At 46.5% G+C, this 17,171-nt stretch overlaps 11 non-coding genes across 11 annotated transcripts; all 11 read left to right on the forward strand.

Moving 5' to 3' along the window:
* Positions 1-421: 421 nt before the first annotated feature.
* Positions 422-617, forward strand: LOC142253136 (U2 spliceosomal RNA). Its single transcript, XR_012726454.1, has one exon. It is a non-coding gene; the product is annotated as a U2 spliceosomal RNA (small nuclear RNA).
* Positions 618-2,005: 1,388 nt separating this feature from the next.
* Positions 2,006-2,196, forward strand: LOC142252003 (U2 spliceosomal RNA). Its single transcript, XR_012725400.1, has one exon. It is a non-coding gene; the product is annotated as a U2 spliceosomal RNA (small nuclear RNA).
* Positions 2,197-3,584: 1,388 nt separating this feature from the next.
* Positions 3,585-3,775, forward strand: LOC142252004 (U2 spliceosomal RNA). The gene has a single exon (XR_012725401.1). It is a non-coding gene; the product is annotated as a U2 spliceosomal RNA (small nuclear RNA).
* Positions 3,776-5,163: 1,388 nt separating this feature from the next.
* LOC142252005 (U2 spliceosomal RNA) lies at positions 5,164-5,354 on the forward strand. The gene has a single exon (XR_012725402.1). It is a non-coding gene; the product is annotated as a U2 spliceosomal RNA (small nuclear RNA).
* A 1,388-nt stretch (positions 5,355-6,742) lies between these two features.
* LOC142252007 (U2 spliceosomal RNA) lies at positions 6,743-6,933 on the forward strand. Its single transcript, XR_012725404.1, has one exon. It is a non-coding gene; the product is annotated as a U2 spliceosomal RNA (small nuclear RNA).
* A 1,388-nt stretch (positions 6,934-8,321) lies between these two features.
* On the forward strand, positions 8,322-8,512 carry LOC142252008 (U2 spliceosomal RNA). Its single transcript, XR_012725405.1, has one exon. It is a non-coding gene; the product is annotated as a U2 spliceosomal RNA (small nuclear RNA).
* Positions 8,513-9,900: 1,388 nt separating this feature from the next.
* Positions 9,901-10,091, forward strand: LOC142252009 (U2 spliceosomal RNA). Its single transcript, XR_012725406.1, has one exon. It is a non-coding gene; the product is annotated as a U2 spliceosomal RNA (small nuclear RNA).
* Positions 10,092-11,479: 1,388 nt separating this feature from the next.
* On the forward strand, positions 11,480-11,670 carry LOC142252010 (U2 spliceosomal RNA). Its single transcript, XR_012725407.1, has one exon. It is a non-coding gene; the product is annotated as a U2 spliceosomal RNA (small nuclear RNA).
* A 1,388-nt stretch (positions 11,671-13,058) lies between these two features.
* LOC142252011 (U2 spliceosomal RNA) lies at positions 13,059-13,249 on the forward strand. Its single transcript, XR_012725408.1, has one exon. It is a non-coding gene; the product is annotated as a U2 spliceosomal RNA (small nuclear RNA).
* A 1,388-nt stretch (positions 13,250-14,637) lies between these two features.
* Positions 14,638-14,828, forward strand: LOC142252012 (U2 spliceosomal RNA). Its single transcript, XR_012725409.1, has one exon. It is a non-coding gene; the product is annotated as a U2 spliceosomal RNA (small nuclear RNA).
* A 1,388-nt stretch (positions 14,829-16,216) lies between these two features.
* On the forward strand, positions 16,217-16,407 carry LOC142252013 (U2 spliceosomal RNA). Its single transcript, XR_012725410.1, has one exon. It is a non-coding gene; the product is annotated as a U2 spliceosomal RNA (small nuclear RNA).
* Positions 16,408-17,171: the final 764 nt, after the last annotated feature.

Consider the following 17,171-nt stretch of genomic DNA (forward strand, 5'->3'; position numbering starts at 1 on the left):
GGAGGTCCGGGTCAGCTTTGGCTGAGAAACCAACACCCGGTTGGAGGTCCGGTTAGCTTTGGGCTGAGAAACCAACACCCGGTTGGAGGTCCGGTCAGCCTTGGGCTGAGAAACCAACACCCGGTTGGAGGTCCGGTCAGCCTTGGGCTGAGAAACCAACACCGGTTGACGGTCCGGGCAGTCTCGGCTGCGAAACCAACGACTAGTAGCTCCCTACTCCACTTGGGTAAGATGCCTCGGTGGACGCTGGGAGCAACAACAAGGCTCAACCAGGCTTCGGCTTGGGGGAGCACCGAAGATCCCTGACCCTCGCTGTGGCCTTCTGGCTCGGAGGGACGGGGTTGATTTTTGGGGATCCTCTTCTCACGGAGGGGTCCACACGAATCCTAGCCTTTGCACTGTTTTTGGTGTGACTTCGGTCATGCATTTTTGCGGTGCTTTGGAAAGCTTCATTAAATCAAAAATCTGTTCTTATCAGTTTAATATCTGATACGTCCCCTATCTGGGGACCATATATTAAATGGATTTTTAGAACAGGGAGATGGAAAAAGAGCTTGCTCTGTCCACTCCACGCATTGACCTGGTATTGCAGTACCTCCAGGAACGGTGCACCCCTTCTTAACCCAGTTTCCAAAAGCAGAACTCAATTCACCTGATTCATATTAGCCCGGTTTAATGAATTGGAAGAAAGCATACGTCTTCATATGCACCTCAATTTGGCCCATTCACTTTTCACACTTCCTCCTTTTGTTTTTTATCTTTCACACTTTTGACTTTCTTTATTCATCCAAATAGCAAACTCATCACCACTCAACCTGACCAACTCGGCTATGTCCCGTGCTGCAGTTCTCTGTCTTATCTAGATCATTTGCAATTGAATGGAATAGATCCCTTTTGGACAAAGTGGATTCACCTGCTGCTGCAGTGACCACAGGTGTGATAAGATCTAGAATTGGCATCTGGTGCGATCTCTCCGCTTCCACTCCAAAGAAAGTTACCTGTTTATTCCTATCATGCATTGGTTTTTGGGGTTTTCTTTGAGTAATGATGATCTCTTTAGTAGTCTGTTGGCGCCCTCTCCTGGAGGAATAGTTTGCTTGCTCTTGGACATTCTAAAAGAGAGGTCATGATAGACATTGAGCTTCTGAGCTCAATTGGGGACAGTCATGGGTGATGAATGTTTGCAACCTGCTGCAAAGCCTCATACCGCAATATAAGGAACGTCAAATACTAAGAAAGGGCGGCCTATGAAAGAATTACTACTTTCAATAAGTACACTTAAACGGCTAATTGGGAATAGAAAAACTGTAAAAAGCCCTCTGAGAAAGCCCCCCTCTAACCTTTGATAGTAAGTTTTTCTGTAGTCTGCCTGTTGATGTATTTTCCGTTTGAACTGTGCACAACATGAAGAGACGGAACACTGGCGGCTTGTCACAATGCCCCCGCTGACATCACAATAGCGCTGCTGCCTAGAAAACAAGCTGCGCAGCAGAAGTTGTTCTTTGGGTGGGAGGGTGGGCTAGTGTAAGGAGGGGGCAAGCTCTTTTTTTCCCGGGTGGTAGGGGGATGACAGGAGAAGGGATGCGGGTGGTGAGAAGGGTACAGAGGGCAGGGTTTGGGGGCTGGGAAGGAAAGGGAAAAGATTAGGGTTTGGGGATGATGAAAGGGCTTTCTACGGGTAAGGATGGCAAAGGGTGGCAGTGACGGAAAGTCAGGCAACCTGTCCTGTCCGTCTTTTTGTATCGTGAATTGGAAAGACTGCAAGGGGGAGGGGAGTTGCTTGCGCCCTAAAGGAGGAGTTATTCAGATTCATTGCAGTGGGGGGCGGCGGCTGCAAAACGCACCATTCTTCTTGTTTTTGCTCTGCAAAGCAGCCTTTTCAAGGGTTGGCTTGGGTGACAAAATGTCTTCTGTAGGCGTGGGTTTGTCTCCCTCTCGCTCTCTCTCCCTAAGATGTGTCCGGCATAGGCCAGGGTGCCACTCGAGGCCCAAACCAATTCTGGTTATCGCTTCTCGGCCTTTTGGCTAAGATCAAGTGTAGTATCTGTTCTTATCAGTTTAATATCTGATACGTCCCCTATCTGGGGACCATATATTAAATGGATTTTTAGAACAGGGAGATGGAAAAAGAGCTTGCTCTGTCCACTCCACGCATTGACCTGGTATTGCAGTACCTCCAGGAACGGTGCACCCCTTCTTAACCCAGTTTCCAAAAGCAGAACTCAATTCACCTGATTCATATTAGCCCGGTTTAATGAATTGGAAGAAAGCATACGTCTTCATATGCACCTCAATTTGGCCCATTCACTTTTCACACTTCCTCCTTTTGTTTTTTATCTTTCACACTTTTGACTTTCTTTATTCATCCAAATAGCAAACTCATCACCACTCAACCTGACCAACTCGGCTATGTCCCGTGCTGCAGTTCTCTGTCTTATCTAGATCATTTGCAATTGAATGGAATAGATCCCTTTTGGACAAAGTGGATTCACCTGCTGCTGCAGTGACCACAGGTGTGATAAGATCTAGAATTGGCATCTGGTGCGATCTCTCCGCTTCCACTCCAAAGAAAGTTACCTGTTTATTCCTATCATGCATTGGTTTTTGGGGTTTTCTTTGAGTAATGATGATCTCTTTAGTAGTCTGTTGGCGCCCTCTCCTGGAGGAATAGTTTGCTTGCTCTTGGACATTCTAAAAGAGAGGTCATGATAGACATTGAGCTTCTGAGCTCAATTGGGGACAGTCATGGGTGATGAATGTTTGCAACCTGCTGCAAAGCCTCATACCGCAATATAAGGAACGTCAAATACTAAGAAAGGGCGGCCTATGAAAGAATTACTACTTTCAATAAGTACACTTAAACGGCTAATTGGGAATAGAAAAACTGTAAAAAGCCCTCTGAGAAAGCCCCCCTCTAACCTTTGATAGTAAGTTTTTCTGTAGTCTGCCTGTTGATGTATTTTCCGTTTGAACTGTGCACAACATGAAGAGACGGAACACTGGCGGCTTGTCACAATGCCCCCGCTGACATCACAATAGCGCTGCTGCCTAGAAAACAAGCTGCGCAGCAGAAGTTGTTCTTTGGGTGGGAGGGTGGGCTAGTGTAAGGAGGGGGCAAGCTCTTTTTTTCCCGGGTGGTAGGGGGATGACAGGAGAAGGGATGCGGGTGGTGAGAAGGGTACAGAGGGCAGGGTTTGGGGGCTGGGAAGGAAAGGGAAAAGATTAGGGTTTGGGGATGATGAAAGGGCTTTCTACGGGTAAGGATGGCAAAGGGTGGCAGTGACGGAAAGTCAGGCAACCTGTCCTGTCCGTCTTTTTGTATCGTGAATTGGAAAGACTGCAAGGGGGAGGGGAGTTGCTTGCGCCCTAAAGGAGGAGTTATTCAGATTCATTGCAGTGGGGGGCGGCGGCTGCAAAACGCACCATTCTTCTTGTTTTTGCTCTGCAAAGCAGCCTTTTCAAGGGTTGGCTTGGGTGACAAAATGTCTTCTGTAGGCGTGGGTTTGTCTCCCTCTCGCTCTCTCTCCCTAAGATGTGTCCGGCATAGGCCAGGGTGCCACTCGAGGCCCAAACCAATTCTGGTTATCGCTTCTCGGCCTTTTGGCTAAGATCAAGTGTAGTATCTGTTCTTATCAGTTTAATATCTGATACGTCCCCTATCTGGGGACCATATATTAAATGGATTTTTAGAACAGGGAGATGGAAAAAGAGCTTGCTCTGTCCACTCCACGCATTGACCTGGTATTGCAGTACCTCCAGGAACGGTGCACCCCTTCTTAACCCAGTTTCCAAAAGCAGAACTCAATTCACCTGATTCATATTAGCCCGGTTTAATGAATTGGAAGAAAGCATACGTCTTCATATGCACCTCAATTTGGCCCATTCACTTTTCACACTTCCTCCTTTTGTTTTTTATCTTTCACACTTTTGACTTTCTTTATTCATCCAAATAGCAAACTCATCACCACTCAACCTGACCAACTCGGCTATGTCCCGTGCTGCAGTTCTCTGTCTTATCTAGATCATTTGCAATTGAATGGAATAGATCCCTTTTGGACAAAGTGGATTCACCTGCTGCTGCAGTGACCACAGGTGTGATAAGATCTAGAATTGGCATCTGGTGCGATCTCTCCGCTTCCACTCCAAAGAAAGTTACCTGTTTATTCCTATCATGCATTGGTTTTTGGGGTTTTCTTTGAGTAATGATGATCTCTTTAGTAGTCTGTTGGCGCCCTCTCCTGGAGGAATAGTTTGCTTGCTCTTGGACATTCTAAAAGAGAGGTCATGATAGACATTGAGCTTCTGAGCTCAATTGGGGACAGTCATGGGTGATGAATGTTTGCAACCTGCTGCAAAGCCTCATACCGCAATATAAGGAACGTCAAATACTAAGAAAGGGCGGCCTATGAAAGAATTACTACTTTCAATAAGTACACTTAAACGGCTAATTGGGAATAGAAAAACTGTAAAAAGCCCTCTGAGAAAGCCCCCCTCTAACCTTTGATAGTAAGTTTTTCTGTAGTCTGCCTGTTGATGTATTTTCCGTTTGAACTGTGCACAACATGAAGAGACGGAACACTGGCGGCTTGTCACAATGCCCCCGCTGACATCACAATAGCGCTGCTGCCTAGAAAACAAGCTGCGCAGCAGAAGTTGTTCTTTGGGTGGGAGGGTGGGCTAGTGTAAGGAGGGGGCAAGCTCTTTTTTTCCCGGGTGGTAGGGGGATGACAGGAGAAGGGATGCGGGTGGTGAGAAGGGTACAGAGGGCAGGGTTTGGGGGCTGGGAAGGAAAGGGAAAAGATTAGGGTTTGGGGATGATGAAAGGGCTTTCTACGGGTAAGGATGGCAAAGGGTGGCAGTGACGGAAAGTCAGGCAACCTGTCCTGTCCGTCTTTTTGTATCGTGAATTGGAAAGACTGCAAGGGGGAGGGGAGTTGCTTGCGCCCTAAAGGAGGAGTTATTCAGATTCATTGCAGTGGGGGGCGGCGGCTGCAAAACGCACCATTCTTCTTGTTTTTGCTCTGCAAAGCAGCCTTTTCAAGGGTTGGCTTGGGTGACAAAATGTCTTCTGTAGGCGTGGGTTTGTCTCCCTCTCGCTCTCTCTCCCTAAGATGTGTCCGGCATAGGCCAGGGTGCCACTCGAGGCCCAAACCAATTCTGGTTATCGCTTCTCGGCCTTTTGGCTAAGATCAAGTGTAGTATCTGTTCTTATCAGTTTAATATCTGATACGTCCCCTATCTGGGGACCATATATTAAATGGATTTTTAGAACAGGGAGATGGAAAAAGAGCTTGCTCTGTCCACTCCACGCATTGACCTGGTATTGCAGTACCTCCAGGAACGGTGCACCCCTTCTTAACCCAGTTTCCAAAAGCAGAACTCAATTCACCTGATTCATATTAGCCCGGTTTAATGAATTGGAAGAAAGCATACGTCTTCATATGCACCTCAATTTGGCCCATTCACTTTTCACACTTCCTCCTTTTGTTTTTTATCTTTCACACTTTTGACTTTCTTTATTCATCCAAATAGCAAACTCATCACCACTCAACCTGACCAACTCGGCTATGTCCCGTGCTGCAGTTCTCTGTCTTATCTAGATCATTTGCAATTGAATGGAATAGATCCCTTTTGGACAAAGTGGATTCACCTGCTGCTGCAGTGACCACAGGTGTGATAAGATCTAGAATTGGCATCTGGTGCGATCTCTCCGCTTCCACTCCAAAGAAAGTTACCTGTTTATTCCTATCATGCATTGGTTTTTGGGGTTTTCTTTGAGTAATGATGATCTCTTTAGTAGTCTGTTGGCGCCCTCTCCTGGAGGAATAGTTTGCTTGCTCTTGGACATTCTAAAAGAGAGGTCATGATAGACATTGAGCTTCTGAGCTCAATTGGGGACAGTCATGGGTGATGAATGTTTGCAACCTGCTGCAAAGCCTCATACCGCAATATAAGGAACGTCAAATACTAAGAAAGGGCGGCCTATGAAAGAATTACTACTTTCAATAAGTACACTTAAACGGCTAATTGGGAATAGAAAAACTGTAAAAAGCCCTCTGAGAAAGCCCCCCTCTAACCTTTGATAGTAAGTTTTTCTGTAGTCTGCCTGTTGATGTATTTTCCGTTTGAACTGTGCACAACATGAAGAGACGGAACACTGGCGGCTTGTCACAATGCCCCCGCTGACATCACAATAGCGCTGCTGCCTAGAAAACAAGCTGCGCAGCAGAAGTTGTTCTTTGGGTGGGAGGGTGGGCTAGTGTAAGGAGGGGGCAAGCTCTTTTTTTCCCGGGTGGTAGGGGGATGACAGGAGAAGGGATGCGGGTGGTGAGAAGGGTACAGAGGGCAGGGTTTGGGGGCTGGGAAGGAAAGGGAAAAGATTAGGGTTTGGGGATGATGAAAGGGCTTTCTACGGGTAAGGATGGCAAAGGGTGGCAGTGACGGAAAGTCAGGCAACCTGTCCTGTCCGTCTTTTTGTATCGTGAATTGGAAAGACTGCAAGGGGGAGGGGAGTTGCTTGCGCCCTAAAGGAGGAGTTATTCAGATTCATTGCAGTGGGGGGCGGCGGCTGCAAAACGCACCATTCTTCTTGTTTTTGCTCTGCAAAGCAGCCTTTTCAAGGGTTGGCTTGGGTGACAAAATGTCTTCTGTAGGCGTGGGTTTGTCTCCCTCTCGCTCTCTCTCCCTAAGATGTGTCCGGCATAGGCCAGGGTGCCACTCGAGGCCCAAACCAATTCTGGTTATCGCTTCTCGGCCTTTTGGCTAAGATCAAGTGTAGTATCTGTTCTTATCAGTTTAATATCTGATACGTCCCCTATCTGGGGACCATATATTAAATGGATTTTTAGAACAGGGAGATGGAAAAAGAGCTTGCTCTGTCCACTCCACGCATTGACCTGGTATTGCAGTACCTCCAGGAACGGTGCACCCCTTCTTAACCCAGTTTCCAAAAGCAGAACTCAATTCACCTGATTCATATTAGCCCGGTTTAATGAATTGGAAGAAAGCATACGTCTTCATATGCACCTCAATTTGGCCCATTCACTTTTCACACTTCCTCCTTTTGTTTTTTATCTTTCACACTTTTGACTTTCTTTATTCATCCAAATAGCAAACTCATCACCACTCAACCTGACCAACTCGGCTATGTCCCGTGCTGCAGTTCTCTGTCTTATCTAGATCATTTGCAATTGAATGGAATAGATCCCTTTTGGACAAAGTGGATTCACCTGCTGCTGCAGTGACCACAGGTGTGATAAGATCTAGAATTGGCATCTGGTGCGATCTCTCCGCTTCCACTCCAAAGAAAGTTACCTGTTTATTCCTATCATGCATTGGTTTTTGGGGTTTTCTTTGAGTAATGATGATCTCTTTAGTAGTCTGTTGGCGCCCTCTCCTGGAGGAATAGTTTGCTTGCTCTTGGACATTCTAAAAGAGAGGTCATGATAGACATTGAGCTTCTGAGCTCAATTGGGGACAGTCATGGGTGATGAATGTTTGCAACCTGCTGCAAAGCCTCATACCGCAATATAAGGAACGTCAAATACTAAGAAAGGGCGGCCTATGAAAGAATTACTACTTTCAATAAGTACACTTAAACGGCTAATTGGGAATAGAAAAACTGTAAAAAGCCCTCTGAGAAAGCCCCCCTCTAACCTTTGATAGTAAGTTTTTCTGTAGTCTGCCTGTTGATGTATTTTCCGTTTGAACTGTGCACAACATGAAGAGACGGAACACTGGCGGCTTGTCACAATGCCCCCGCTGACATCACAATAGCGCTGCTGCCTAGAAAACAAGCTGCGCAGCAGAAGTTGTTCTTTGGGTGGGAGGGTGGGCTAGTGTAAGGAGGGGGCAAGCTCTTTTTTTCCCGGGTGGTAGGGGGATGACAGGAGAAGGGATGCGGGTGGTGAGAAGGGTACAGAGGGCAGGGTTTGGGGGCTGGGAAGGAAAGGGAAAAGATTAGGGTTTGGGGATGATGAAAGGGCTTTCTACGGGTAAGGATGGCAAAGGGTGGCAGTGACGGAAAGTCAGGCAACCTGTCCTGTCCGTCTTTTTGTATCGTGAATTGGAAAGACTGCAAGGGGGAGGGGAGTTGCTTGCGCCCTAAAGGAGGAGTTATTCAGATTCATTGCAGTGGGGGGCGGCGGCTGCAAAACGCACCATTCTTCTTGTTTTTGCTCTGCAAAGCAGCCTTTTCAAGGGTTGGCTTGGGTGACAAAATGTCTTCTGTAGGCGTGGGTTTGTCTCCCTCTCGCTCTCTCTCCCTAAGATGTGTCCGGCATAGGCCAGGGTGCCACTCGAGGCCCAAACCAATTCTGGTTATCGCTTCTCGGCCTTTTGGCTAAGATCAAGTGTAGTATCTGTTCTTATCAGTTTAATATCTGATACGTCCCCTATCTGGGGACCATATATTAAATGGATTTTTAGAACAGGGAGATGGAAAAAGAGCTTGCTCTGTCCACTCCACGCATTGACCTGGTATTGCAGTACCTCCAGGAACGGTGCACCCCTTCTTAACCCAGTTTCCAAAAGCAGAACTCAATTCACCTGATTCATATTAGCCCGGTTTAATGAATTGGAAGAAAGCATACGTCTTCATATGCACCTCAATTTGGCCCATTCACTTTTCACACTTCCTCCTTTTGTTTTTTATCTTTCACACTTTTGACTTTCTTTATTCATCCAAATAGCAAACTCATCACCACTCAACCTGACCAACTCGGCTATGTCCCGTGCTGCAGTTCTCTGTCTTATCTAGATCATTTGCAATTGAATGGAATAGATCCCTTTTGGACAAAGTGGATTCACCTGCTGCTGCAGTGACCACAGGTGTGATAAGATCTAGAATTGGCATCTGGTGCGATCTCTCCGCTTCCACTCCAAAGAAAGTTACCTGTTTATTCCTATCATGCATTGGTTTTTGGGGTTTTCTTTGAGTAATGATGATCTCTTTAGTAGTCTGTTGGCGCCCTCTCCTGGAGGAATAGTTTGCTTGCTCTTGGACATTCTAAAAGAGAGGTCATGATAGACATTGAGCTTCTGAGCTCAAGTGGGGACAGTCATGGGTGATGAATGTTTGCAACCTGCTGCAAAGCCTCATACCGCAATATAAGGAACGTCAAATACTAAGAAAGGGCGGCCTATGAAAGAATTACTACTTTCAATAAGTACACTTAAACGGCTAATTGGGAATAGAAAAACTGTAAAAAGCCCTCTGAGAAAGCCCCCCTCTAACCTTTGATAGTAAGTTTTTCTGTAGTCTGCCTGTTGATGTATTTTCCGTTTGAACTGTGCACAACATGAAGAGACGGAACACTGGCGGCTTGTCACAATGCCCCCGCTGACATCACAATAGCGCTGCTGCCTAGAAAACAAGCTGCGCAGCAGAAGTTGTTCTTTGGGTGGGAGGGTGGGCTAGTGTAAGGAGGGGGCAAGCTCTTTTTTTCCCGGGTGGTAGGGGGATGACAGGAGAAGGGATGCGGGTGGTGAGAAGGGTACAGAGGGCAGGGTTTGGGGGCTGGGAAGGAAAGGGAAAAGATTAGGGTTTGGGGATGATGAAAGGGCTTTCTACGGGTAAGGATGGCAAAGGGTGGCAGTGACGGAAAGTCAGGCAACCTGTCCTGTCCGTCTTTTTGTATCGTGAATTGGAAAGACTGCAAGGGGGAGGGGAGTTGCTTGCGCCCTAAAGGAGGAGTTATTCAGATTCATTGCAGTGGGGGGCGGCGGCTGCAAAACGCACCATTCTTCTTGTTTTTGCTCTGCAAAGCAGCCTTTTCAAGGGTTGGCTTGGGTGACAAAATGTCTTCTGTAGGCGTGGGTTTGTCTCCCTCTCGCTCTCTCTCCCTAAGATGTGTCCGGCATAGGCCAGGGTGCCACTCGAGGCCCAAACCAATTCTGGTTATCGCTTCTCGGCCTTTTGGCTAAGATCAAGTGTAGTATCTGTTCTTATCAGTTTAATATCTGATACGTCCCCTATCTGGGGACCATATATTAAATGGATTTTTAGAACAGGGAGATGGAAAAAGAGCTTGCTCTGTCCACTCCACGCATTGACCTGGTATTGCAGTACCTCCAGGAACGGTGCACCCCTTCTTAACCCAGTTTCCAAAAGCAGAACTCAATTCACCTGATTCATATTAGCCCGGTTTAATGAATTGGAAGAAAGCATACGTCTTCATATGCACCTCAATTTGGCCCATTCACTTTTCACACTTCCTCCTTTTGTTTTTTATCTTTCACACTTTTGACTTTCTTTATTCATCCAAATAGCAAACTCATCACCACTCAACCTGACCAACTCGGCTATGTCCCGTGCTGCAGTTCTCTGTCTTATCTAGATCATTTGCAATTGAATGGAATAGATCCCTTTTGGACAAAGTGGATTCACCTGCTGCTGCAGTGACCACAGGTGTGATAAGATCTAGAATTGGCATCTGGTGCGATCTCTCCGCTTCCACTCCAAAGAAAGTTACCTGTTTATTCCTATCATGCATTGGTTTTTGGGGTTTTCTTTGAGTAATGATGATCTCTTTAGTAGTCTGTTGGCGCCCTCTCCTGGAGGAATAGTTTGCTTGCTCTTGGACATTCTAAAAGAGAGGTCATGATAGACATTGAGCTTCTGAGCTCAATTGGGGACAGTCATGGGTGATGAATGTTTGCAACCTGCTGCAAAGCCTCATACCGCAATATAAGGAACGTCAAATACTAAGAAAGGGCGGCCTATGAAAGAATTACTACTTTCAATAAGTACACTTAAACGGCTAATTGGGAATAGAAAAACTGTAAAAAGCCCTCTGAGAAAGCCCCCCTCTAACCTTTGATAGTAAGTTTTTCTGTAGTCTGCCTGTTGATGTATTTTCCGTTTGAACTGTGCACAACATGAAGAGACGGAACACTGGCGGCTTGTCACAATGCCCCCGCTGACATCACAATAGCGCTGCTGCCTAGAAAACAAGCTGCGCAGCAGAAGTTGACCTTTGGGTGGGAGGGTGGGCTAGTGTAAGGAGGGGGCAAGCTCTTTTTTTCCCGGGTGGTAGGGGGATGACAGGAGAAGGGATGCGGGTGGTGAGAAGGGTACAGAGGGCAGGGTTTGGGGGCTGGGAAGGAAAGGGAAAAGATTAGGGTTTGGGGATGATGAAAGGGCTTTCTACGGGTAAGGATGGCAAAGGGTGGCAGTGACGGAAAGTCAGGCAACCTGTCCTGTCCGTCTTTTTGTATCGTGAATTGGAAAGACTGCAAGGGGGAGGGGAGTTGCTTGCGCCCTAAAGGAGGAGTTATTCAGATTCATTGCAGTGGGGGGCGGCGGCTGCAAAACGCACCATTCTTCTTGTTTTTGCTCTGCAAAGCAGCCTTTTCAAGGGTTGGCTTGGGTGACAAAATGTCTTCTGTAGGCGTGGGTTTGTCTCCCTCTCGCTCTCTCTCCCTAAGATGTGTCCGGCATAGGCCAGGGTGCCACTCGAGGCCCAAACCAATTCTGGTTATCGCTTCTCGGCCTTTTGGCTAAGATCAAGTGTAGTATCTGTTCTTATCAGTTTAATATCTGATACGTCCCCTATCTGGGGACCATATATTAAATGGATTTTTAGAACAGGGAGATGGAAAAAGAGCTTGCTCTGTCCACTCCACGCATTGACCTGGTATTGCAGTACCTCCAGGAACGGTGCACCCCTTCTTAACCCAGTTTCCAAAAGCAGAACTCAATTCACCTGATTCATATTAGCCCGGTTTAATGAATTGGAAGAAAGCATACGTCTTCATATGCACCTCAATTTGGCCCATTCACTTTTCACACTTCCTCCTTTTGTTTTTTATCTTTCACACTTTTGACTTTCTTTATTCATCCAAATAGCAAACTCATCACCACTCAACCTGACCAACTCGGCTATGTCCCGTGCTGCAGTTCTCTGTCTTATCTAGATCATTTGCAATTGAATGGAATAGATCCCTTTTGGACAAAGTGGATTCACCTGCTGCTGCAGTGACCACAGGTGTGATAAGATCTAGAATTGGCATCTGGTGCGATCTCTCCGCTTCCACTCCAAAGAAAGTTACCTGTTTATTCCTATCATGCATTGGTTTTTGGGGTTTTCTTTGAGTAATGATGATCTCTTTAGTAGTCTGTTGGCGCCCTCTCCTGGAGGAATAGTTTGCTTGCTCTTGGACATTCTAAAAGAGAGGTCATGATAGACATTGAGCTTCTGAGCTCAATTGGGGACAGTCATGGGTGATGAATGTTTGCAACCTGCTGCAAAGCCTCATACCGCAATATAAGGAACGTCAAATACTAAGAAAGGGCGGCCTATGAAAGAATTACTACTTTCAATAAGTACACTTAAACGGCTAATTGGGAATAGAAAAACTGTAAAAAGCCCTCTGAGAAAGCCCCCCTCTAACCTTTGATAGTAAGTTTTTCTGTAGTCTGCCTGTTGATGTATTTTCCGTTTGAACTGTGCACAACATGAAGAGACGGAACACTGGCGGCTTGTCACAATGCCCCCGCTGACATCACAATAGCGCTGCTGCCTAGAAAACAAGCTGCGCAGCAGAAGTTGTTCTTTGGGTGGGAGGGTGGGCTAGTGTAAGGAGGGGGCAAGCTCTTTTTTTCCCGGGTGGTAGGGGGATGACAGGAGAAGGGATGCGGGTGGTGAGAAGGGTACAGAGGGCAGGGTTTGGGGGCTGGAAAGGAAAGGGAAAAGATTAGGGTTTGGGGATGATGAAAGGGCTTTCTACGGGTAAGGATGGCAAAGGGTGGCAGTGACGGAAAGTCAGGCAACCTGTCCTGTCCGTCTTTTTGTATCGTGAATTGGAAAGACTGCAAGGGGGAGGGGAGTTGCTTGCGCCCTAAAGGAGGAGTTATTCAGATTCATTGCAGTGGGGGGCGGCGGCTGCAAAACGCACCATTCTTCTTGTTTTTGCTCTGCAAAGCAGCCTTTTCAAGGGTTGGCTTGGGTGACAAAATGTCTTCTGTAGGCGTGGGTTTGTCTCCCTCTCGCTCTCTCTCCCTAAGATGTGTCCGGCATAGGCCAGGGTGCCACTCGAGGCCCAAACCAATTCTGGTTATCGCTTCTCGGCCTTTTGGCTAAGATCAAGTGTAGTATCTGTTCTTATCAGTTTAATATCTGATACGTCCCCTATCTGGGGACCATATATTAAATGGATTTTTAGAACAGGGAGATGGAAAAAGAGCTTGCTCTGTCCACTCCACGCATTGACCTGGTATTGCAGTACCTCCAGGAACGGTGCACCCCTTCTTAACCCAGTTTCCAAAAGCAGAACTCAATTCACCTGATTCATATTAGCCCGGTTTAATGAATTGGAAGAAAGCATACGTCTTCATATGCACCTCAATTTGGCCCATTCACTTTTCACACTTCCTCCTTTTGTTTTTTATCTTTCACACTTTTGACTTTCTTTATTCATCCAAATAGCAAACTCATCACCACTCAACCTGACCAACTCGGCTATGTCCCGTGCTGCAGTTCTCTGTCTTATCTAGATCATTTGCAATTGAATGGAATAGATCCCTTTTGGACAAAGTGGATTCACCTGCTGCTGCAGTGACCACAGGTGTGATAAGATCTAGAATTGGCATCTGGTGCGATCTCTCCGCTTCCACTCCAAAGAAAGTTACCTGTTTATTCCTATCATGCATTGGTTTTTGGGGTTTTCTTTGAGTAATGATGATCTCTTTAGTAGTCTGTTGGCGCCCTCTCCTGGAGGAATAGTTTGCTTGCTCTTGGACATTCTAAAAGAGAGGTCATGATAGACATTGAGCTTCTGAGCTCAATTGGGGACAGTCATGGGTGATGAATGTTTGCAACCTGCTGCAAAGCCTCATACCGCAATATAAGGAACGTCAAATACTAAGAAAGGGCGGCCTATGAAAGAATTACTACTTTCAATAAGTACACTTAAACGGCTAATTGGGAATAGAAAAACTGTAAAAAGCCCTCTGAGAAAGCCCCCCTCTAACCTTTGATAGTAAGTTTTTCTGTAGTCTGCCTGTTGATGTATTTTCCGTTTGAACTGTGCACAACATGAAGAGACGGAACACTGGCGGCTTGTCACAATGCCCCCGCTGACATCACAATAGCGCTGCTGCCTAGAAAACAAGCTGCGCAGCAGAAGTTGTTCTTTGGGTGGGAGGGTGGGCTAGTGTAAGGAGGGGGCAAGCTCTTTTTTTCCCGGGTGGTAGGGGGATGACAGGAGAAGGGATGCGGGTGGTGAGAAGGGTACAGAGGGCAGGGTTTGGGGGCTGGGAAGGAAAGGGAAAAGATTAGGGTTTGGGGATGATGAAAGGGCTTTCTACGGGTAAGGATGGCAAAGGGTGGCAGTGACGGAAAGTCAGGCAACCTGTCCTGTCCGTCTTTTTGTATCGTGAATTGGAAAGACTGCAAGGGGGAGGGGAGTTGCTTGCGCCCTAAAGGAGGAGTTATTCAGATTCATTGCAGTGGGGGGCGGCGGCTGCAAAACGCACCATTCTTCTTGTTTTTGCTCTGCAAAGCAGCCTTTTCAAGGGTTGGCTTGGGTGACAAAATGTCTTCTGTAGGCGTGGGTTTGTCTCCCTCTCGCTCTCTCTCCCTAAGATGTGTCCGGCATAGGCCAGGGTGCCACTCGAGGCCCAAACCAATTCTGGTTATCGCTTCTCGGCCTTTTGGCTAAGATCAAGTGTAGTATCTGTTCTTATCAGTTTAATATCTGATACGTCCCCTATCTGGGGACCATATATTAAATGGATTTTTAGAACAGGGAGATGGAAAAAGAGCTTGCTCTGTCCACTCCACGCATTGACCTGGTATTGCAGTACCTCCAGGAACGGTGCACCCCTTCTTAACCCAGTTTCCAAAAGCAGAACTCAATTCACCTGATTCATATTAGCCCGGTTTAATGAATTGGAAGAAAGCATACGTCTTCATATGCACCTCAATTTGGCCCATTCACTTTTCACACTTCCTCCTTTTGTTTTTTATCTTTCACACTTTTGACTTTCTTTATTCATCCAAATAGCAAACTCATCACCACTCAACCTGACCAACTCGGCTATGTCCCGTGCTGCAGTTCTCTGTCTTATCTAGATCATTTGCAATTGAATGGAATAGATCCCTTTTGGACAAAGTGGATTCACCTGCTGCTGCAGTGACCACAGGTGTGATAAGATCTAGAATTGGCATCTGGTGCGATCTCTCCGCTTCCACTCCAAAGAAAGTTACCTGTTTATTCCTATCATGCATTGGTTTTTGGGGTTTTCTTTGAGTAATGATGATCTCTTTAGTAGTCTGTTGGCGCCCTCTCCTGGAGGAATAGTTTGCTTGCTCTTGGACATTCTAAAAGAGAGGTCATGATAGACATTGAGCTTCTGAGCTCAATTGGGGACAGTCATGGGTGATGAATGTTTGCAACCTGCTGCAAAGCCTCATACCGCAATATAAGGAACGTCAAATACTAAGAAAGGGCGGCCTATGAAAGAATTACTACTTTCAATAAGTACACTTAAACGGCTAATTGGGAATAGAAAAACTGTAAAAAGCCCTCTGAGAAAGCCCCCCTCTAACCTTTGATAGTAAGTTTTTCTGTAGTCTGCCTGTTGATGTATTTTCCGTTTGAACTGTGCACAACATGAAGAGACGGAACACTGGCGGCTTGTCACAATGCCCCCGCTGACATCACAATAGCGCTGCTGCCTAGAAAACAAGCTGCGCAGCAGAAGTTGTTCTTTGGGTGGGAGGGTGGGCTAGTGTAAGGAGGGGGCAAGCTCTTTTTTTCCCGGGTGGTAGGGGGATGACAGGAGAAGGGATGCGGGTGGTGAGAAGGGTACAGAGGGCAGGGTTTGGGGGCTGGGAAGGAAAGGGAAAAGATTAGGGTTTGGGGATGATGAAAGGGCTTTCTACGGGTAAGGATGGCAAAGGGTGGCAGTGACGGAAAGTCAGGCAACCTGTCCTGTCCGTCTTTTTGTTTCGTGAATTGGAAAGACTGCAAGGGGGAGGGGAGTTGCTTGCGCCCTAAAGGAGGAGTTATTCAGATTCATTGCAGTGGGGGGCGGCGGCTGCAAAACGCACCATTCTTCTTGTTTTTGCTCTGCAAAGCAGCCTTTTCAAGGGTTGGCTTGGGTGACAAAATGTCTTCTGTAGGCGTGGGTTTGTCTCCCTCTCGCTCTCTCTCCCTAAGATGTGTCCGGCATAGGCCAGGGTGCCACTCGAGGCCCAAACCAATTCTGGTTATCGCTTCTCGGCCTTTTGGCTAAGATCAAGTGTAGTATCTGTTCTTATCAGTTTAATATCTGATACGTCCCCTATCTGGGGACCATATATTAAATGGATTTTTAGAACAGGGAGATGGAAAAAGAGCTTGCTCTGTCCACTCCACGCATTGACCTGGTATTGCAGTACCTCCAGGAACGGTGCACCCCTTCTTAACCCAGTTTCCAAAAGCAGAACTCAATTCACCTGATTCATATTAGCCCGGTTTAATGAATTGGAAGAAAGCATACGTCTTCATATGCACCTCAATTTGGCCCATTCACTTTTCACACTTCCTCCTTTTGTTTTTTATCTTTCACACTTTTGACTTTCTTTATTCATCCAAATAGCAAACTCATCACCACTCAACCTGACCAACTCGGCTATGTCCCGTGCTGCAGTTCTCTGTCTTATCTAGATCATTTGCAATTGAATGGAATAGATCCCTTTTGGACAAAGTGGATTCACCTGCTGCTGCAGTGACCACAGGTGTGATAAGATCTAGAATTGGCATCTGGTGCGATCTCTCCGCTTCCACTCCAAAGAAAGTTACCTGTTTATTCCTATCATGCATTGGTTTTTGGGGTTTTCTTTGAGTAATGATGATCTCTTTAGTAGTCTGTTGGCGCCCTCTCCTGGAGGAATAGTTTGCTTGCTCTTGGACATTCTAAAAGAGAGGTCATGATAGACATTGAGCTTCTGAGCTCAATTGGGGACAGTCATGGGTGATGAATGTTTGCAACCTGCTGCAAAGCCTCATACCGCAATATAAGGAACGTCAAATACTAAGAAAGGGCGGCCTATGAAAGAATTACTACTTTCAATAAGTACACTTAAACGGCTAATTGGGAATAGAAAAACTGTAAAAAGCCCTCTGAGAAAGCCCCCCTCTAACCTTTGATAGTAAGTTTTTCTGTAGTCTGCCTGTTGATGTAT

The sequence above is a fragment of the Anomaloglossus baeobatrachus genome, chromosome 9, assembly GCF_048569485.1.
Source record: "Anomaloglossus baeobatrachus isolate aAnoBae1 chromosome 9, aAnoBae1.hap1, whole genome shotgun sequence".
Taxonomy (NCBI): Eukaryota; Metazoa; Chordata; class Amphibia; order Anura; family Aromobatidae; genus Anomaloglossus; species Anomaloglossus baeobatrachus.